The sequence below is a fragment of the Oncorhynchus gorbuscha genome, linkage group LG26 (assembly GCF_021184085.1).
Source record: "Oncorhynchus gorbuscha isolate QuinsamMale2020 ecotype Even-year linkage group LG26, OgorEven_v1.0, whole genome shotgun sequence".
In the NCBI taxonomy this organism is placed as follows: domain Eukaryota; kingdom Metazoa; phylum Chordata; class Actinopteri; order Salmoniformes; family Salmonidae; genus Oncorhynchus; species Oncorhynchus gorbuscha.
Genome location: NC_060198.1, coordinates 20,433,231 through 20,456,711, shown reverse-complemented (window position 1 = coordinate 20,456,711; position 23,481 = coordinate 20,433,231). Strand labels below are relative to the sequence as shown.

The window sequence follows — 23,481 nt, the reverse complement described above, 5'->3', positions numbered from 1 at the left end:
TCTCGTCATTACGAGTGGAATTATGCTTTATGATTGTAGATTTACTTTACTGGATTAAAGACTCTGTTTTCGCCAAGTCGCTTTTGGGTCGTCATTCACCTGCATAACAGAAGGATCCGACCAAAGAATGGACCCAGCGACTACAGACGCTCGTAACACTGCCCTCGAGATCCAAGGAGCCATGCTCGGCAGACACGAGCAGGAATTGTCTGCTGCTCGCCATGCCGTGGAGAACCTGGCCGCTCAGGTTTCCGACCTCTCTGGACAGTTCCAGAGTCTTCGTCTCGTGCCACCTGTTACTTCCTGGCCTGCCGAGCCTCCGGAACCTAGGGTTAATAACCCACCTTGCTACTCCGGGCAGCCCACGGAGTGCCGCTCCTTTCTCACCCAGTGTGATATTGTGTTCTCTCTCCAACCCAACACATACTCTAGAGAGAGAGCTCGGGTTGCTTACGTCATTTCACTCCTTACTGGCCGGGCTCGAGAGTGGGGCACAGCTATCTGGGAGGCAAGGGCTGATTGTTCAAACAATTACCAGAACTTTAAAGAGGAGATGATTCGGGTTTTTGACCGTTCAGTTTTTGGTAGGGAGGCTTCTAGGGCCCTGGCTTCCCTATGCCAAGGTGATCGATCCATAACGGATTACTCTATAGAGTTTCGCACTCTTGCTGCTTCTAGTGACTGGAACGAGCCGGCGCTGCTCGCTCGTTTTCTGGAGGGACTCCACGCAGTGGTCAAAGATGAGATTCTCTCTCGGGAGGTTCCTTCCAGTGTGGACTCTTTGATTGCTCTCGCCATCCGCATAGAACGACGGGTAGATCTTCGTCACCAAGCTCGTGGAAGAGAGCTCGCGTCAACGGTGTTTCCCTGCTCCGCATCGCAACCATCTCCCTCCTCTGGCTCAGAGACTGAGCCCATGCAGCTGGGAGGTATTCGCATCTCGACTAAGGAGAGGGAACGGAGGATCACCAACCGCCTGTGCCTCTATTGCGGATTTGATGGACATTTTGTCAATTCATGTCCAGTAAAAGGCCAGAGCTCATCAGTAAGCGGAGGGCTACTGGTGAGCGCTACTACTCAGGTCTCTCCATCTAGATCCTGTACTACTATGTCGGTCCATCTACGCTGGACCGGTTCGGGTGCTACATGCAGTGCCTTGATAGACTCTGGGGCTGAGGGTTGTTTCATGAACGAAGCATGGGCTTGGAAACATGACATTCCTTTCAGACAGTTAGACAAGCCTACGCCCATGTTCGCCTTAGATGGTAGTCATCTTCCCAGTATCAGATTTGAGACACTACCTTTAACCCTCACAGTATCTGGTAACCACAGTGAGACTATTTCTTTTTTGATTTTTCGTTCACCTTTTACACCTGTTGTTTTGGGTCATCCCTGGCTAGTATGTCATAATCCTTCTATTAATTGGTCTAGTAATTCTATCCTATCCTGGAACGTTTCTTGTCATGTGAAGTGTTTAATGTCTGCCATCCCTCCCATTTCTTCTGTCCCCACTTCTCAGGAGGAACCTGGCGATTTGACAGGAGTGCCGGAGGAATATCATGATCTGCGCACGGTCTTCAGTCGGTCCCGAGCCAACTCCCTTCCTCCTCACCGGTCGTATGATTGTAGTATTGATCTCCTTCCGGGGACCACTCCTCCTCGGGGTAGACTATACTCTCTGTCGGCTCCCGAACGTAAGGCTCTCGAGGATTATTTATCTGTGTCTCTTGACGCCGGTACCATAGTGCCTTCTTCCTCTCCGGCCGGGGCGGGGTTCTTTTTTGTTAAGAAAAAGGACGGTACTCTGCGCCCTGCGTGGATTATCGAGGGCTGAATGACATAACGGTTAAGAATCGTTATCCGCTTCCCCTTATGTCATCAGCCTTCGAGATTCTGCAGGGAGCCAGGTGCTTTACTAAGTTGGACCTTCGTAACGCTTACCATCTCGTGCGCATCAGAGAGGGGGACGAGTGGAAAACGGCGTTTAACACTCCGTTAGGGCATTTTGAGTACCGGGTTCTGCCGTTTGGTCTCGCCAATGCGCCAGCTGTTTTTCAGGCATTAGTTAATGATGTTCTGAGAGACATGCTGAACATCTTTGTTTTTGTCTATCTTGACGATATCCTGATTTTTTCACCGTCACTCGAGATTCATGTTCAGCACGTTCGACGTGTTCTACAGCGCCTTTTTAGAGAATTGTCTCTACGTGAAGGCTGAGAAGTGCTCTTTTCATGTCTCCTCCGTTACTTTTCTCGGTTCCGTTATTTCCGCTGAAGGCATTCAGATGGATTCCGCTAAGGTCCAAGCTGTCAGTGAGTGGCCCGTTCCAAGGTCACGTGTCGAGTTGCAGCGCTTTCTAGGTTTCGCTAATTTCTATCGCCGTTTCATTCGTAATTTCGGTCAAGTTGCTGCCCCTCTCACAGCTCTTACTTCTGTCAAGACGTGTTTTAAGTGGTCCGGTTCCGCCCAGGGAGCTTTTGATCTTCTAAAAGAACGTTTTACGTCTGCTCCTATCCTCGTTACTCCTGACGTCACTAGACAATTCATTGTCGAGGTTGACGCTTCAGAGGTAGGCGTGGGAGCCATTCTATCCCAGCGCTTCCAGTCTGACGATAAGGTTCATCCTTGCGCTTATTTTTCTCATCGCCTGTCGCCATCTGAACGCAACTATGATGTGGGTAACCGCGAACTGCTCGCCATCCGCTTAGCCCTAGGCGAATGGCTACAGTGGTTGGAGGGGGCGACCGTTCCTTTTGTCGTTTGGACAGACCATAAGAACCTTGAGTACATCCGTTCTGCCAAACGACTTAACGCTCGTCAAGCTCGTTGGGCGTTGTTTTTCGCTCGTTTCGAGTTTGTGATTTCTTACCGTCCGGGTAGCAAGAACACCAAGCCTGATGCCTTATCCCGTCTGTTTAGTTCTTCTGTGGCTTCTACTGATCCCGAGGGGATTCTTCCTTATGGGCGTGTTGTCGGGTTGACAGTCTGGGGAATTGAAAGACAGGTTAAGCAAGCACTCACGCACACTGCGTCGCCGCGCTTTGTCCTAGTAACCTCCTTTTCGTTCCTGTTTCCACTCGTCTGGCTGTTCTTCAGTGGGCTCACTCTGCCAAGTTAGCTGGTCATCCCGGTGTTCGAGGCACTCTTGCGTCTATTCGCCAGCGCTTTTGGTGGCCGACTCAGGAGCGTGACACGCGCCGTTTCGTGGCTGCTTGTTCGGACTGCGCGCAGACTAAGTCAGGTAACTCTCCTCCTGCCGGTCGTCTCAGACCGCTCCCCATTCCTTCTCGACCATGGTCTCACATCGCCCTAGACTTCATTACCGGTCTGCCTTTGTCTGCGGGGAAGACTGTGATTCTTACGGTTGTCGATAGGTTCTCTAAGGCGGCACATTTCATTCCCCTCGCTAAACTTCCTTCCGCTAAGGAGACGGCACAAATCATCATCGAGAATGTGTTCAGAATTCATGGCCTCCCGTTAGACGCCGTTTCAGACAGAGGCCCGCAATTCACGTCACAGTTTTGGAGGGAGTTCTGTCGTTTGATTGGTGCGTCCGTCAGTCTCTCTTCCGGGTTTCATCCCCAGTCTAACGGTCAAGCAGAGAGGGCCAATCAGACGATTGGTCGCACACTACGCAGCCTTTCTTTCAGAAACCCTGCGTCTTGGGCAGAACAGCTCCCCTGGGCAGAATACGCTTACAACTCGCTTCCTTCGTCTGCTACCGGGTTATCTCCGTTTCAGAGTAGTCTGGGTTACCAGCCTCCTCTGTTCTCATCCCAGCTTGCCGAGTCCAGCGTTCCCTCCGCTCAAGCGTTTGTCCAACGTTGTGAGCGCACCTGGAGGAGGGTGAGGTCTGCACTTTTCCGTTACAGGGCACAGACTGTGAGAGCCGCCAATAAACGTAGGATTAAGAGTCCAAGGTATTGTTGCGGCCAGAGAGTGTGGCTTTCCACTCGCAACCTTCCTCTTACGACAGCTTCTCGTAAGTTGACTCCGCGGTTCATTGGTCCGTTCCGTGTCTCCCAGGTCGTCAATCCTGTCGCTGTGCGACTGCTTCTTCCGCGACATCTTCGTCGCGTCCATCCTGTCTTCCATGTCTCCTGTGTCAAGCCCTTTCTTCGCACCCCGTTCGTCTTCCCTCCCCCTCCCGTCCTTGTCGAGAGCGCACCTATTTACAAGTTACGTAGGATCATGGACATGCGTTCTCGGGGACGGGGTCACCAATACTTAGTGGATTGGGAGGGTTACGGTCCTGAGGAGAGGAGTTGGGTTCCGTCTCGGGACGTGCTGGACCGTTCACTTATTGATGATTTCCTCCGTTGCCGCCAGGATTCCTCCTCGAGTGCGCCAGGAGGCGCCGGTGAGTGGGGGGTACTGTCATGTTTTGTCTTATATTGTCTTGTCATTTTGCTTTTCCCTCTGTTCGTTTTCCCCTGCTGGTCTTTTTAGGTTCGTTCCCCTTTTTCTCTCCCCTTCCTCTCTCTCTTCTCTCTATCGTTCCGTTCCTGCTCCCAGCTGTTCCTATTCCCCTAATCAATCATTTAGTCTTCCCACACCTGTTCCCTATCTTCTTCCCTGATTAGAGTCCCTATTTCTCCCCTTGTTTTCCGTTTCTGCCCTGTCGGATCCTTGTCTATTGTTCACCGTGCTGTGTCTGTGTATCGCCCTGTCGTGTCGTGTTTCCCTCAGATGCTGCGTGGTGAGCAGGTGTCTGAGTCTGCTACGTTCAAGTGCCTTCCCGAGGCAACCTGCAGTTCATGATCGAGTCTCCAGTCTGTTCTCGTCATTACGAGTGGAATTATGCTTTATGATTGTAGATTTACTTTACTGGATTAAAGACTCTGTTTTCGCCAAGTCGCTTTTGGGTCCTCATTCACCTGCATAACACTTAAATTGCGACCGAAGGACACTTTTCCCCGTGGTTTATTTTCATGCCAGCCAGGTACTCCTGTTGTAAATATAAGCAATGTGCTTAATATTAAGAAAGTTGAGAAATAAATATAGTAGGCCTAGCCTATAGAATGCTGATCCTCCTATTCTTATTAGAGGCCATTACTCTGTTTTAACGCACAATTGCATAGCCTACTGAAATGTTGCGCAACATTAGCTCATGTGCTCTCATGAAGTGTTTGATTAGATTTTTAAATACTTTTGCATTGACTTCAGAGAGATTAGAGGGACAATAGAGTGCTGAGTACCAGGCAGTTAGCAAGTTTGGTAGGCTACTAATGAACATTGGCAGCATCAGGGCTGGGAGAAGCCTAAAATTCACGTGGAATTAGACTGCCTTCATGACTCGTGACCGCCGGTATGGTGGTAATACGTTCACCTTAACTGCCCTAGTCATGAATGCTTATGACATACTATGGCATGCTAATGTCACCCTTATAATAGTCTTATACCAAAGGGATTAAGTAAAATGCTACTGAAGACACTCACAGTTTATCTCAGAGAGGGTCTTCCCTTCTCGTGTGTTCCCAGAGCGAATCCGATGCGGCACCGATACAGGGGGCTGTCAAAACAGATAAAGTGGAGTGAGGGAAACAGTACAACACTAACTAGCCTGGTCCCAGATCTGTTTGTGCTGTATTGCCAAATTTTATGGTCATTGTCAGCCCAAAACGTTCTGGGACCAGGCTAGGAATACATTAGTCGCAAGGCAAAAATGTAGCATTGTCTGATGCAGGCATTCTGACATATGTGCCACCTACAGTACCGTTTATGAAAGTGTTTGATATTATTTCAATGTGCTTGTATGCATCTGATACTGCCTTAAAATTACATTTAAAAATGGGATTTAATTGTATTTTAAAGTATTGTGGTGGCAGCTTTGTGTAATGGGTACGCTGGTCATTGGCAGGGACTGGGGAATTTGTCAGGATCAAAATAAATATGAAAGGAACAAAGCCCAGGTAAAAAGGAAAACCAGCCTCAGTCTTCTGAAAACCTAACCCTGAGGTGGAGTTATATTTTTCAGCCAGACAATTACACACATTGTTATGCCAAAGACACACCAGTGGCTTTCCAAGAGGTGTTGAGTGTTTTTGAGTGGTTTTAGTCTCAGTCCTGAATTAAAGTTGCTTGAAAATCAGAGACAAGGTTTAATTATTCCTGTTCACCATTGATTCCCAACCAAATGTACTGACCTTAAGCAATTTTGACAAAAATAATGGACATATGTTACCCTAAGAGTTATGCAAAGTTGGTAGAATATTATTCACAGCTGTAATGGCTGCCAAATGTACTTCCACCAAGTATTAACTCTGGGTTGTGAAGACACATGCAATCAAGACATCTTCATTCTTTTATTTTAAATTCATTTAGAAATGTTTCTATCATTTAAAAAATGTGGAGTAGATTGTGTAGATCTGTAGGTAAAAATTCCAGTGTAATCCCTTTTTATATGTCATTTTAAGGCAGCAAAATGTGAAGACTGTGCAAGGGGTGTGTAGAAAAAGTATTCAAGGCCCCACATTTTTCCACATTGTTACGTTACAGCCTTATTCTAAAATTGACTAAATTGTTTTTTTCCCCTCATCAATATACAGCGATTCCAGCCTCGAGTCGTTTTGGGAATAGCGCTACAAGCTTGGCACATGTGCATTTGAGGAGTTTCTCCCATTCTTCTCTGCAGAGCCTCTCAAGCTCTGTCAGGTTGAATGGGGAGTGTCGCTGCACAGCTATTTTAAGATCTCTCCAGAGATGTTCGATTGGGTTCGAGTCCGGGCATTGGCTGGACCACTCAAGGGCATTCAGAGAGTTGTTTCCGAAGCCACTCCTGCATTGTCTTGGCTGTGTGCTTAGGGTCGTTGTCCTGTTGGAAGGTGAACCTTCGCCTCAGTCTGAGGTCCTGAGCACTCTGGAGCAGGTTTTCATTAAGTATCTTTTTACTTTGCTCCGTTCATCTTTCCCTCAATGCTGACTAGTTTCCCAGTTCCTGCTGCTGAAAAACATCCCCACAGGATGATGCTGCCACCACGCTTCACCGTAGGGAAGGTGCTAAGTTTCCTCCAGAGGTGACGCTTGGCATTTAAGCCAAAGAATTCAATCTTGGTTTCATCAGACATGAGAATTTTGTATCTTATCGTCTCAGAGTTCGTTAGCTGCCTTTTGGCAAACTCCAAGCGGGCTGTCATGTGCCTTTTACTAAGGAGTGGCTTCCGTCTGGCCACTCTAACATAGATGCCTGATTGATGGAGTGCTGTAGAGATGATTGTCCTTCTGGAAAGTTCTCCTATCTCCACAGAGGAACTCTGGAGCTCTGTCAGAGTGACCAAGGCCCTTCTCCCCCGATTGCGCCGTTTGGCTGGGTGGCCAGCTCTAGGAAGAGTCTTGGTGGTCCCAAGCTTCTTCCATTTAAGAATGATGGAAGCCATTGTGTTCTTCGGGACCTTCAATGTGGCAGAAATGTTTTGGTACCCTTCCCCAGATCTGTGCCTCGACACAATCCTGCTCTGACATGCACTGCCAACTGTGAGACCTTACAGGTGTGTGCCTTTCAAATAATGTCCAATCGATTGAATTTATCACAGGTGGACTCCAATCAAGTTGTAGAAACATCTCAAGTACGATCAATGGAAACAGGATGCACCTAAGCTAAATTTCGAGTCTCATAGCAAAGGGTCTGAATACTTATTTACCCCCTGCCCTGTATTTGTTTATTATTTTTCATAAAATTTGTAAACATTTCTAAAAACATGTTTTTGCTTTGTCATTATGGGGCAGTGTGTAGATTGATGAGGACATTTTCTTTTAGAATAAGGCTGTAACATAACAAAATGTGGAAAAGTGGAAGGGGTCTGAATACTTTCTGAATGCACTGTAATTAGCGTCAAGAGGTAAGATAAGAGATCTGTATATAATGATGAGATGCTCATGTCTCCTTCCTAACAATGGGAGTTGTTGTCCCATTGGCGGAAGACAGGCAACATGTTTAGATTTCAGCGAGAGTGAATCCTCTCGCTTCGTCTCTTCCTCTCTGGTAAGACCAGTATAATGTAACGACAATCAGCGATAACAATGATTTTTTAAATTTTACCTTTATTTAACTAGGCAAGTCAGTGAAGAACAAATTCTTACTTTCAATGACGGCCTAGGAACAGTGGGTTAACTGCCTGTTCAGGGGCAGAACGACAGATTTGTACCTTGTCAGCTCGGCGATTTGAACTTGCAACCTTCCGGTTACTAGCTCTAACCACTAGGCTACCCTCGGCTACCCTGCCGATGAGAGAAGAACAAGATTTCAAATGAAAGAATAACAAGTATTCAAACCGTCTTGGCAGCCGGCGCATACGTCCCAAATGGCACCCTATTCCTTTTATAGTGCACTACTTTTGACCAGACGCCTATGGATCCTAGTCAAAAGTAGTGCACCATATAGGGAATAGGGTTCCATTTGGGAAACAAGTGAGTCACGTCTTCCTGGCAACCTTCCACATTTCCCTGATTAAAAAGGCTAGTGTAAAAATACCACCATTGAATGTCGCACTTTGATTACACGTGTAATGAAAATGACCCTTCTGGGGGGGCATCTACCTGATATCCTCCCTTCCACTAAGCCATGTGGGGAAAATCATTAGTTGGCTGCCAGTCGTCTTCTGTGTCATGACTATAAGAAAGGTGTGCGTCCCAAATGGCTGCCCATTTCCTATATAGTGCACTAATTATGAGCACAGCCCAAGTAGTGCACGATGTAGGGACCAGGGTGACATTTGGGGGCAGCCAAGTTAGTCCCAGGATGGCTTCCACTGTTATTTATTTAGCAGTGTGTCCTCCTTCGTGCATCAGAGGACATGCACTTTACTTTATGTGAAGGGCTCACAGTGGAACTAACATTCCCAGGGCACAAAATGGCAGTTGAAGGACGTCCTTCACTGCCTGGTTGTTTTGAAGAAGAGACTAAAAGCATTTAGAGCCAAACCGTCGGAAGCCAGGGGGGGTTGAAGGAGCTTCTCCAGCACAACTTAATCTTGGGATATAATATAGGACAATTCTTGTCTACATTTTATTCATTTAGCAGATGCTCTTCTACGGTAGTGGGTGCAAACATTTTCATACTTTTTTTGTAGTGGATCCCGTGGGTATTGAACCCACAACCCTGGAGTTGCAAGCACCATGCTCTACCAACTGATCCACATGAGTCTACCATTAAAGACAAATAGCATTTGGTTCCAATTTAAAATAAGTGTCCTCGATACCTTTGTATTTACATGCAGCTCTACATTATCTACACTGTATTTATACTACCTGATGTAAATATTTATTAAGGTCACCCACTGTAAAGTGGGACTAAGTACTCAAATGGTAAAATGTATCATACATTTTAGCTTTAGCAAGGACCCAATGGTTTCACACCATTCTCCACATCAAACAATTTCAGCACATGCGCATTAATGATGTTACACCCAAACACACTTACCATGCACAAACGTTTAAAAAAGCGAACCAGACATCTATGCCTGTGTGCACACAATCTCAATTACCAGAGCAAGCAAACACACCCATATAGGCCCACAAACGGTACCTCTCTGCCAATGGAAAAGCGTGGGAGTCACTGAGATATGGGGACAACGGGTTGAAACACACCCCAGTATGAGCCAAAGCACCCTCTTGTATTTCAAAAGGGCAAAGGACAGAGGCAGAGACACTCAGCCCAACTGATAAGAGGAGTTGAGGAGGATTAGGGTGAAATTGCCCTTAGATGCTGATCTTCGGTCAGTTTTGCATTACCCCCACTAATGTTTAAGGTTAGGCTTGGGGGAAAGGAAGCTGATCATAGATCTGTACCTAGGGGAAACTTTACCCCGGAGCAGTTGAGGACAGGGCAGGGGGTGAAACGGCCTAAATAATTCCTTTAAGGCACAGAGTCAACACCGAGTCAGTTATTATGGGCGTTGGACAATGTGACTACTGCCAGCTAAAGTGACAGTGCAACATTTTGGAATGAGTCATGCGTACATTTGATGAGACAATGTTGAGGAAATGTAAAAATAAAAATTGCAGGCAGCTAAGAGGCTAATTAATGCTTATGCTAAGGCTAATACATCTTTAAAATTCAAACAAAAATGTGTAGATGCTGTATAATATTATACATTCCGTAATTGTCTAACAAATATGCATTTAAGTGTGCCAATGAACAAGACAGAATGTTCAGTCAGTGTATTCTAGTATAATATTGACAAAGATAAAAGTACTGCTGAGTGTGAATACCGTGGCTTTGAATTAGCAAAAGCACTCTCCAAACTCTTGCTGTGCATTATACACAGACTAAATTGACCCCTAAAACCTACAGTAACACAATGTTCTGTAAGACAAAGTACAATAGATGCTCTATAACCAATGATAGTCCTTTGTAGTCAAATAAAATTATTTAGGGCCTTGATCAATCAAAACCAGTAACCAGGAATACAGGATAAGAAAAAAGGAAAATTCTAAATGATTACTATTTCCACTGTGAGAATTGATGTCACCATTGAATAATGGCAACTTCGAAGGCAACCTAGCCTGGGTGCCAGTCTGATTCTGCCTCCTTGACAACTCCTTATGGAATAGTTATGCCAAATGTTTGGATTGACACTGAGTGACAAGGAGTTGGAAAGATTGTATTAACAGACTAGCAAAGGTTACCGGTTTTGATTAAATGAGGATGTGTCCTGTGAGTGTCTGCAGCTGTACTGTACCTCCTCAGACTCCTCGGGCTCATCATCTAAGTGGTCGTCGTTGGAGGAGTGGTCCGGGTTGCTGGCCTTGTCCAAGAGCTCGATGGCCAGCGTGCGACTTAGAGGTTGCGAGACAAAGGGATGCTGGGAAAACATCAGGGGACAACAATGAAGCTGAGTTCATACTGTAGGATAGCCTGGTCTCGGATCTATTTGTGCGGTCTTGCCAATTCCTATAGTTGTTGATGGGGCAATGACCATAGCAGTTGGCAAGACAACACAAATAGATCTGAGACCAGACTAACTGTAGGAGACTATGGGCCAGATTCAGTCAAGAAAAACCACGTGTCAGAAAGATTGCATTATGAGAAATGTAATCGAGTAAAACAAATTAATCATAGCTCTCAATTATTTAAAAAAAAAATTTCCTGCTGTGGTTGTTCCCTCTTGAGCCAAATAGCAGTTGAATAAAATAGGAGTTGGCTTGGCTTGGGGAAAATGTTATCTAAGATAAGATACAACTTTATCCATCCCCTTAGGACAATTAGATTCAAGGCTAAAGTGGTGCATATGATATGAACTGAAATACAAAAACACTAGACATTTAGCCTGCGTCCCAAATATGGGCATTACGGTGCCATTAGCCTCAGACAAGCATGACACAAAACATTATCACATTTTTATTACATGCTTGTGCAATAGATTATTAAAAGGCTAAAGAGTAATGTGTAAAAGGCACTAAGTGAGGTAGATCTAAACAAGGTTTCTAAGATAAAATATTAAAACGGTTGAGCCTGTAAGAGTTAGGTGGGTTCCTCTGTCCATGTTTATTTGAGTAATATACATGGTCGAGTTCTAAGAACACAAACCTCAGGCTAATAGTAAATAAGATTTGCTATGTGGAAACTGAAGCACTTTCTACAGCACTGTCTGCAATTGCAACATCCTTTTTTGGACTGTTAAATAAATGTTAATCCATTGATTCTTTAAGAATAATTTAAATGCCTCATGAGCTTAGCTCAACTGTCATACACCATCAGAACCCAAAATGTAAGCTTATTTTACTTGAAAACAAACACTGTATAGCCTCAAAGTGTATTACTGGGGGCAAAATCCCCCCCCTCCTGGACACCTACACCACCCGATGCCACAGGAAGGCCAAAAAGAAAATCAAGGACATCAACCACCCGAGCCACTGCCTGTTCACCCCGCTATCATCCGGAAGGCAAGATCAATACAGGTGCATCAATGCTGGGACTAAAGACTGAAAAACAGCTTATATCTCAAGGCCATCAGACTGCTAAACAGCAATCACTTGCACATCAGAGGCGGCTGCCTATAGACATACATCAGGAATCACTGCCCACTTTTAGAAATGGATCACTAGCCACTTTAATCATGTTTCCGTATCTAGCACAACTCATCTCATATGTACACACTGTTTTCCAAGCTATTCTACGGCATCTTAGTCACTTTAATTGTGTGTAAATATTCCATCACTCATCTCATATGTACAGTTGAAGACGAAAGTTGACATACACCTTAGCCAAATACATTTACTCAGTTTTTCACAATTCCTGAAATTTAATCTTAATAAAAAATTCCCTGTTTTAGGTCAGTTAGGATCACCACTTTATTTTAAGAATGTGAAATGTCAGAATAATAGTAGTGAGAATGATTTATTTCAGCTTTTATTTCTTTCATCACATTCCCAGTGGGTCAGAAGTTTACATACGCCCAATTAGTATTTGGTAGCATTGCCTTTAAATTGTTTAACTTGGGTTTGTAGGCCTCCATGCTCGCACACGCCTTTTCAGTTCTGCCAACATATTTTCTATAGAATTGAGGTCAGGGCTCTGTGATAGCCACTCCAATACATTGACTTTGTTGTCCTTAAGCCATAACTTTGGAAGTATGCTTGGGGTCATTGTCCATTTGGAAGACCCATTTGCGACCAAGCTTTAACTTTAACTGATGTCTTGAGATGTTGCTTCAATATATCCACATCATTTTCCTTCCTTATGATAACATCTATTTTGTGAAGTGCACCAGTCCCTCCTGCAGCAAAGCACCCCCACAACATGATGCTGACACCTAAGTGCTTCACGGTTGGGATGATGTTCTTCGGCTTGCAAGCCTCCCCCTTTTTCCTCCAAACATAACAATGGTCATTATGGCCAAACAGTTCTATTTTTGTTTCATCAGACCAGAGGATATTTCTCCAAAAAGTACGATCTTTGTCCTCATATGCAGTTGCAAACCGTAGTCTGGCTTTTTTATGTGTCACGCCTTGGTCATTGTATTTTGTGTTTTTGTTATATGTTTGGGTAGGCCAGGGTGTGACATGGGTTTATATGTTGTGTTTCGTATTGGGGTTTGTATTATTTGGGATCGCGGCTGATTAGGGGTGTGGTATAGGCTTGGCTGCCTGAGGCGATTCTCAATTAGAGTCAGGTGCTTTTCGTTGTCTCTGATTGGGAACCGTATTTAGGCAGCCTGAGTTTCGCTTTGTATTTCGTGGGTGTTTGTTCCTGTCTTTGTGTATATTTCACCAGATAGGCTGTATTAGTTTCACGTTCCGTTCTGTTGTTTTTGTATTTAGTTTCAGTTATTTCATGTACCGCGATTCTTTCATTGAAGTCATGAGTAACCTACACGCTGCATTTCGGTCCGACTCTCTTCAACAGACGAACGGAACGCCGTTACATTATGGCGGTTTTGGAGAAGTGGCTTCTTCCTTGCTGAGCGGCCTTTCAGGTTATGTTGATATAGGACTCGTTTTACTGTGGATATATATATACTGTTGTACCCGTTTCCTCCAGCATCATCATAAGGTCCTTTGCTGTTGTTGTGGGATTGATTTGCACTTCTCACACCAAAGTACATTCATCTCCTTCCTGAGCGGTATGACGGCTGTGTTGTCCCATGGTGTTTATACCTGCACACTATTGTTTGTACAGATGAACGTGGTACCTTTAGGCGTTTGTAAATTGCTCCCAAGGATGAACCAGACTCGTCGAGGTCTACAATTTATTTTCTGAGGTCTTGTTTGATTTCTTTAGATTTTCCCATGATGTCAAGCAAAGAGCCACTGAGTTTGAAGGTAAGCCTTGAAATACATCCAGAGGTACACCTCCAATTGACTCAAATGATGTCAATTAGCCTATTAGAAGCTTCTAAAACCATGACATCATTTTCTGGAATTTTCTGAGCTGTTTAAAGGCAGACAACTTAGTGTATGTAAACTTCTGACCCACTTGAATTGTGATAAAGTGAATTATAAGTGAAATAATCTGTCTGTAAACAATTGTTAGAAAAATTACTTGTGTCATGCACAAAGTAGATGTTCTAACCGACAAGCCAAAACTATAGTTTGTTGACAAGAAATTTGTGGAGTGGTTGAAAAATGAGTTTTAATGACTCCAACTTAAGTGTATGTAAACTTCCGACCTCAACTGTATATAGTGTATTCTATGCTATGCCACTGTATCTTAGTCCAATGGCTCTCTGACTATATACATATGTCTTAATCCATTCCTTACTTAGATTTACATGTATTTTGTGTATATGTTGTGAAACAGTTAGATATTACTTGTTAGCTATTACTGCATTGTCAGAGCTAGAAGCACAAGCATTTTGCTACACCCACAATAACATCTGTTAAACACGTGTATGTGACCGATACATTTTATTTTAAACATGGTTAAAACTATAATGTTGATACAGTATCATTATTCCTTGAATCCGCTAGCTCATTCTATTAATTTGAGTGGTTCAATTTCTGCAGCACCATTCCTCAGCTGTTTACAAAAAAAGTGGCAGAGTCAGTGCTTGTTATTGTTTGAACTTCATATTGCCCATTTAACCAGCAAAGTGGGCTCTATTTCCAAATATTCACACTATTTCACCTAATCTTGACCTTGAACATTTGAAAGACTTCCTTACGAACAATACTCTTTGGGTTGTCATTGAGGCAACCAAATCCCTTGATCCACACAATGACATCACTACAATCACATTGCTGTTTTGTAGCTCAGGCCAAGATCATCTTACCTGCAGCAGCTTGTCTGAGGAAGGCCTTTTCTTTGGATTTTTCGTCAACGATATTTTTACAAAATGATGAAAATTACTGGTCCTTGGGGAGGGAAAACGATATTGTATTTAAAAATATATATTTCATCCATTCTATCATTTTTTAAAGTAAATATTCAAATGTACATGCTAATAATGATCAAACCTCTTTGGGATAAAACTTGACCCCATATTATGTGTAAATCGAGTTAGGCTGTCAATTCTCCAACCACTCCCCACAAAAAAAAGCCTTTCTCTGAGTCCAATGACATTGACACAAATCTGAGGCTCCTTTACCCCTATGACAGGTGTGTCTGACTGTTAATATTTTAGCAGCATTTTGATTTGATTCATTAATATTGTATTACGTCTCTTTTTCCATCCAGTTCTAACGTATAAGTGTTGGGGTGAGAGAGGACGGTGTGTTCAAGTAACGAGATATAACCTTAACCCTGTCCGGTTCTGTTGCAGGCAGCAAGCGTAAAGACACTTACCACTTCACCTTGTCTTTCAACTTGGGCGGCTGGAAGTTACTTTTGGTCATAAAAAACAGGGCTCTGAGAAAAACAAAAAAGGTGCAGTTGTGTATTTAAGGAAATCAATCCATTCACTTCCAATCCTTGCTTTTACTCAGTTAAAGGCGCTAACTTTCTAAACATACATTGAAAATAATTATGATCTGCTTTTTTACGTTCTGCAAATGCATACAACGAGTTTGTCGAGTCATTGCGTGTTAGAAATATGGGACCAAATACTTAACTATTGGCTACTTCAATAAACTATAAGTCAATTTGTCCAAATACTTTTGACTTCAAATGGGAGACTAGCTACATAAAAGTGCATTCATTTCTTAAAGGTAAAACAGATATGTCTGAAAATAACCTCAAGTAAAAGGTGTCATTCTGCACTGTCGCCTCATATGAAACATTTAATCTCAAATCCAAAATGCTTGAGTATAGAGCCCCAAAAGATATATGCTTCACTGTCCAAATACATGCGGAGGGTGAGTGTATACGATTCCCCTGCATGCATGGATAAGAATCCCCGCACCTACTGGCCCTATTCTGTGTCTCCATTCTCTCTGTGCTCTTCATTTCATAAAGGTCTCTGCCCAAAAAAAAGGGCCCTGGTCTGATGCCAACAGGTTCAAATGCTAACCTCATCGGGTGAAGGTCGAACATGGGCGGCTGCAGCTCTGCCAGCTCGATGGCGGTGATGCCCACCGCCCAGATGTCGCACAGTTGGTTGTACCCGCCCTTCCTCTCCACAGCTGCCACCTCAGGTGCCATCCTGCACACAGGGAGTCGGCTCAGTTAAATGAACCGTTCACCACATAGCCTTGGCACAGTCAATAGCAATTAACACTACAGATGCATCTCAACCAAGACCTCTGAACTCAACTGTATAACTCACTGTATGTGCCAATTACTCGTTTATAAAAAGGTTATAAATATTAACACTTTTTGTAAATATTTCTAAACTTTTGTTAAGCGGTGGCTCGACCGCTAGGGGTGCCAAGTGGGGGGCCACAAATGTTTTGCCGCCAAGGTCGGGGGTGGCAACCCTACCAAAACTTGCTTAATTACCCAAAATGGCTAGAGTCAGCACTGATTTTAAGTTTTAAAATTTATAAGCATTTATAAGGCTTATTCGTGAAAGTTATTATAAAGTGTAACCCAAACACTGGTTTTAAATTAATTTGATCATCATTGAAATCAATATAATTAGAATTGTTTGACTTGTTTAATAGGTTACTTTTTAACAAATCAATCGAATACACTGTTCTAAAATTGGATTTGATGATACAATTTAGAACAACATTATTATTACATTTTAGTATTTTATCAGACGCTCTTATCCAGAGTGACTTACTGGAGCAATTAGAGTTAAGTGTCTTGCTCAAAGGCACAGACAGATTTTTCACCTAGTCAGCACTTAACCATTAGTCTACCTGCCGCTCATCATCATCATCATCAACATCATCACCACCACCACCAAATCAATATAATGAGAATATGTTAACCCCCTAGAGTCTAAGCCCTGCCTAAGCTGGGCGGGGGTTCTACTAAACTAAGGTATGGAATTATTTTAAGAAAGTCATACCAAAGATCCTTTAGCTATTTGATTAAGAATTTTAAGAAATAGAATTTTAAAAATGAAAATAATATATATATATTTGACTAAAATAAGTTTGTTCTGGAGTGTCTGTCCTACAATGCCGTGAAAAGTATTTGCCCCCTTTCTGATTTTCTCTAATTTTTGCATATTTTTGATACTGAATGTTATCAGATCTTAGATAAAGGGAACCTGAGATAAATCCCCCCCCCAAAAAAAAAGTATACCTATTTATTTAATTTACAAAGTTATGCAACACCCAATTCCCCTGTGTGAAAAAGTAATTGCCCCCTTACACTCAATAACTGGTTGTGCCACCTTTAGCTGCAACGACTGCAACCAAATGCTTCCTGTAGTTGTTGATCAGTCTCTCACATCGCTGTGAGGAATTTTGGCCCAGTCTTGCATGCAGAACTGCTTAACTCAGTGACATTTGTGGGTTTTCAAGTATGAACTGCTCATTTCAAGACCTGCTCCAACATCTCAATTAGGATTAGGTCTGGATTTGTTGCTTTTTAGCCACTTTCATGTAGACTCAATTGTGTTTTTGGATCTTTGTCTTGCTAGATGACCCAGCTGCACTTCAGCTTCAGCTCACAGATGACTGGCCTGACATTCTCCTGCAGAATACTCTGATACAGAGCAGAATTCATGGTTCCTTCTATTAAGGCAAGTTGTCCAGGTCCTGAGTCAGCATCCCCAAACCATCACACTACCACCACCATGCTTGATCGTTGGTATGAGGTTCTTACTGTGGAATGCACGGTTTGGTTTTCGCCGGGTATAATACTATTACTACAACATGGAACTTATATAGCGCTTTCATGGAAAGAACGTTGCTTTATAATTATAGAAATGAAAAACAACAACAAAACAGGAGTAAAAAAAAAACAGACTAAACAAAACATGAATAAAGAGAGGTGTGGGCTCAAAAAAGGGAAAGAGTGTATCAGTGTAAGGGGAGGGTAGGGTAGGGTCAGGATTTGGATACGAACCCGGTCTAGGATAAGGGTCGGGATTGGGGTTAGGGTTCTCTGCCAACTTTTACCACATTTGCAGAAGTACAACATTGGCAGATGCAATTCAAAAAAACATATCCAGCTTAAACTGATGGATTTTAATGGAAATGTTTTCATTATGCTAATTTGATTTTTGCGGGGCCACGGATATCGACTCTAGGGGGTTAAAAACCTTCTAAAAATCAATTGAAGGGCACATTTCCTATCCTGCTTGACAAAATGGTGCACAATAGATCCATGGATAGATTCACCTGACTTTGGGTATCAAGGGACAGAGAGAATTGATAGAAGGGGGGAAGTGATGAAGGACATTACCAGTAAGGTGTGCCGATGAAGGATTTTCTCTTTGCAATGGTCATTGTGTTTGGGCCGAGACACCGAAGTCAGCTGCCAAGAAAATACAATTCCTGACATTTAATCCTAGTCAAAATTCCCAGTTTTAGGTCAGTTAGGATCACCACTTTATTTTAAGAATGTGAAATGTCAGCATAATAGTAGAGAATGATTTATTTAATTTTTTATTACTTTCATCACATTCCCAGTGGGTCAGAAGTTTACATACCCTCAATTAGTATTTGGTAGCATTGCCTTTAAATTGTTTAACTTGGGTCAAACGTTTCATGTAGCCTTCCACAAAATTCACACAATAAGTCGGTGAATTTCAGCCCATTCCTCCTGACAGAGCTGGTGTAACTGAGTCAGGTTTGTAGGCCTCCTTTCTCACACACGCTTTTCAGTTCTACCAACAATTTTTCCATAGGATTGAGGTCAGGGTTTTGTGATGGCCACTCCAATACCTTGACTTTTTTTGTCCTTAAGCCATTTTGTCACAACTTTGGAAGTATGCTTGGGGTCATTGTCCATTCGGAAGACCCATTTGCGACCAAGCTTTAACTTCCTGACTGATGTCTTGAGATGTTGCTTCAATATATCCACATCATTTTCCTACCTCATAATGCCATCTATTTTGTCAAGTGTACCAGTAACTCCTGCAGCAAAGCACCCCACAACACGATGCTGCCACCCCAGTGCTTCAAGGTTGGGATGGTGTTCTTCGGCTTGCAAGCATCCCCCTTTTTTCTCCAAACATAACGATGGTCATTATGGCCAAATAACGATGGTCATTATGGCCATTTTTGTTTCATCAGACCAGAGGACATTTCTCCAAAAAGTACGATCTTTGTCCCTCTGTGCAGTTGCAAACCGTAGTCTGTCTTTTTATGGCGGTTTTGGAGCAGTGGCTTCTTCCTTGCCGAGTGGCCTGTCTGGTTATGTCGATATAGGACTCTTTTTACTGTGGATATACAGTAGATACTTTTGTACTTCCTCCAGCATCTTCGCAAGGTCCTTTGCTGATGTTCTGGGATTGATTTGCACTTTTCGCACCAAAGTACGTTCATCTCCAGGAAACAGAATGCATCTCCTCCCTGAGCGGTATGACGGCTCAATGATGTTCCCATGGTGTTTATACTTGCATACTATTGTTTGCACAGATGAATGTGGTACCTTCAGGCGTTTGGAAATTGCTCCCAAGAATGAACCAGACTTGTCGAGGTCTACAATTTATTTTCTGAGGTGTTGGTTGATTTCCTTTGATTTTCCCATAATGTCAAGCAAAGAGCCACTGAGTTTGAAGGTAGGCCTTGAAATACATCCACAGGTACACCTCCAATTGACTCAAATGATGTCAATTAGCCTATCAGAAGCTTCTAAAGCCATGACATCATTTTGTGGAATTTTCCAAGCTGTTTAAAGGCACAGCCAACTTAGTGTATGTAAACTTCTTACCCACTGGAATTGTGATAAAGTGAATTATAAGTGAAATAATCTGTCTGTAAACAATGGGTGGAAAAATTACTTGTGTCATGTACAAAGTGGATGTCCTAACCGGCTTGCCAATAACTATAGTTTGTTAACAAGAAATGTGTGGAGTGGTTGAAAAAAATTGTTTTAGTGACTCCAACCTAAGAGTATGCAAACTTCCAACTTCAACTGTAAATGTCCAAATGCAATCAACAGTTCATCATTAATACAGTGAATGTCTAATACATGTTTGATGACCATTTCCTAAGCCTGGTTCACTCTGTAGTAAATTATAAATTATGCATAGCAATGTTGAAATCAATGAAAATCATGCAATGCTCATGTATTGTAGTAATCATACAAAAAATGTAAGCTGGTGTAGGTAATATTCCCAAAAGGAATATGATATAAATTGTAGTGGTAGCACTGATATACAATTATTCCAATCACTGTCCAGGCATCTCAGACTTGATCTAGCTTACTACACACATTGAATATAAAAGTGCACACACACACACACACACACACACACACACACACACACACACACACACACACACACACACACACACACACACACACACACACACACACACACACACACACACACACACACACACACACACACACACACACAAGAAAGCAGAAGGTGCTATTCACAGCCAAGCACAATTAACAGCTTGTCAATCACAGCCAGGTGGCTACGATCACACACTCAACAAATTGCCATTATTCATCATATTGAAACGCAGACATCAAAGAAAACAGTTGGACGTCTGGACTCCTTACCTAGTTTGACGTACCCGTTGTCTGTCAACAGTATGTTTGCTCCCTTTGTGCAGATAAAAGAAAATTACAACTTCAATGGATTTGCAGTTGCATAGGCCTATGTAAGTGTTTAGTACGTTTATACATATGTTTTCTCAACAACGTATCAAATGTCTTACCAACTTGTATCTGCACATTTTCAATGCAGTTTCATTTATGCAGCAGTCTCTTAACAAGGCTATCTATCGAACAAAACTTCGCATGGGAACGACCAAACGGGACAAGCCTGAAGTGACTTTGAAAGATGTCTTGTTGGGGATTCCAAATGGTGGCTATTAGTGTCAAATGTTTTTATAATGGCTATTACCCCGTCTGTGCCAAGAAATTCCAGAGGAACACACTAAACTACTGTAAATGGTTTTTGTACATGTCTGGGTGAAGGTGTTGTTGGTCTATTTGTGTGTAGGTACAAGCTTGTGTAAAATGATTTTCTTGAAGAGGACAATAAACTGTATTCTATTCCATCCTAATCTGCACAATGCATTCCTGCTTGAAATGGTTATTGTTCCAGTCCCACCTTACCTTTGTGCACTCAATTATATTCTATACAATGGAACCTGGCATTTTCCCACCTTACCTTTATGTCTCTGTGCATTTTCCCTTTGTTGTGTAGATAGTAGAGACCCTGTGAAGGGAGAAATGAATACAGGGAGTCAGTCCATTGACCTCTTTACAAATAATATCCCATCCTAATATGGTGTCCCTTTTTAGCCAATTCACATTCAACCAAAATCAGCCACATACCTTTCTAAAGCATAAGATAACTGTCATTTTACCAGGAAAGCATTTACATTTACATTTAAGTCATTTAGCAGACGCTCTTATCCAGAGCGACTTACAAATTGGTGCATTCACCTTATGACATCCAGTGGAACAGTCACTTTACAATAGTGCATCTAAATCTTAAAGGGGGGGGGGGGGTGAGAGGGATTACTTATCCTATCCTAGGTATTCCTTAAAGAGGTGGGGTTTCAGGTGTCTCCGGAAGGTGGTGATTGACTCCGCTGTCCTGGCGTCGTGAGGGAGTTTGTTCCACCATTGGGGGGGCCAGAGCAGCGAACAGTTTTGACTGGGCTGAGCGGGAGCTGTACTTCCTCAGTGGTAGGGAGGCGAGCAGGCCAGAGCTGGATGAACGCAGTGCCCTTGTTTGGGTGTAGGGCCTGATCAGAGCCTGGAGGTACTGAGGTGCCGTTCCCCTCACAGCTCCGTAGGCAAGCACCATGGTATTGTAGCGGATGCGAGCTTCAACTGGAAGCCAGTGGAGAGAGCGGAGGAGCGGGGTGACGTGAGAGAACTTGGGAAGGTTGAACACCAGACGGTCTGCGGCGTTCTGGATGAGTTGTAGGGGTTTAATGGCACAGGCAGGGAGCCCAGCCAACAGCGAGTTGCAGTAATCCAGACGGGAGATGACAAGTGCCTGGATTAGGACCTGCGCCGCTTCCTGTGTGAGGCAGGGTCGTACTCTGCGGATGTTGTAGAGCATGAACCTACAGGAACGGGCCACCGCCTTGATGTTAGTTGAGAACGACAGGGTGTTGTCCAGGATCATGCCAAGGTTCTTAGCGCTCTGGGAGGAGGACACAATGGAGTTGTCAACCGTGATGGCGAGATCATGGAACGGGCAGTCCTTCCCCGGGAGGAAGAGCAGCTCCGTCTTACCGAGGTTCAGCTTGAGGTGGTGATCCGTCATCCACACTGATATGTCTGCCAGACATGCAGAGATGCGAGTCGCCACCTGGTCATCAGAAGGGGGAAAGGAGAAGATTAATTGTGTGTCGTCTGCATAGCAATGATAGGAGAGACCATGTGAGGTTATGACAGAGCCAAGTGACTTGGTGTATAGCGAGAATAGGAGAGGGCCTAGAACAGAGCCCTGGGGGACACCAGTGGTGAGAGTGCGTGGTGGGGAGACAGATTCTCGCCACGCCACCTGGTAGGAGCGACCTGTCAGGTAGGACACAATCCAAGCGTGGGCCGCGCCGGAGATGCCCAACTCGGAGAGGGTGGAGAGGAGGATCTGATGGTTCACAGTATCGAAGGCAGCCGATAGATCTAGAAGGATGAGAGCAGAGGAGAGAGAGTTAGCTTTAGCAGTGCGGAGCGCCTCCGTGATACAGAGGAGAGCAGTCTCAGTTGAATGACTAGTCTTGAAACCTGACTGATTTGGATCAAGAAGGTCATTCAGAGAGAGATAGCGGGAGAGCTGGCCAAGGACGGCACGTTCAAGAGTTTTGGAGAGAAAAGAAAGAAGGGATACTGGTCTGTAGTTGTTGACATCGGAGGGATCGAGTGTAGGTTTTTTCAGAAGGGGTGCAACTCTCGCTCTCTTGAAGACGGAAGGGACGTAGCCAGCGGTCAGGGATGAGTTGATGAGCGAGGTGAGGTAAGGGAGAAGGTCTCCGGAAATGGTCTGGAGAAGAGAGGAGGGGATAGGGTCAAGCGGGCAGGTTGTTGGGCGGCCGGCCGTCACAAGACGCGAGATTTCATCTGGAGAGAGAGGGGAGAAAGAGGTCGGAGCACAGGGTAGGGCAGTGTGAGCAGAACCAGCGGTGTCGTTTGACTTAGCAAACGAGGATCGGATGTCGTCGACCTTCTTTTCAAAATGGTTGACGAAGCAATAGTCTGTTTACTTATTTTTTTGCGATTTGTAATAAAGGATTTATTATGATATAATAGTTGTGTGTATCAAAATCGAACAAATCAATGACAACAATAGTCCTACGATGTTGCTATTGCTAACGGCTGTTTTCAATCTTAATCGAGCGGATGGATGAAATCAAAGGCAGTTCAAAGGCTTTTAGCTGAAAGACATCTGTCTGAAGAGTGAATGCTTGAGTGCTGGAGTGCTGGAGGATGCAAACTGAATGGACGTACCTGAAGAGTTTCTCGAGACACGTAGGCTATTTGTGATTCTGTACGAGGCCCCGTCACTGAAAGATAAGGAGAGACATGGTTGGAGCCTGAGAAGCACTGGTGCTTTATTAAAA

The 23,481-nt window shown here is 43.7% G+C and overlaps 1 pseudogene; it reads right to left on the bottom strand.

The window, feature by feature from the left end:
* LOC124016488 overlaps positions 1 to 23,481 on the bottom strand; it is a 126,431-nt pseudogene that overhangs the window by 65,687 nt on the left and 37,263 nt on the right.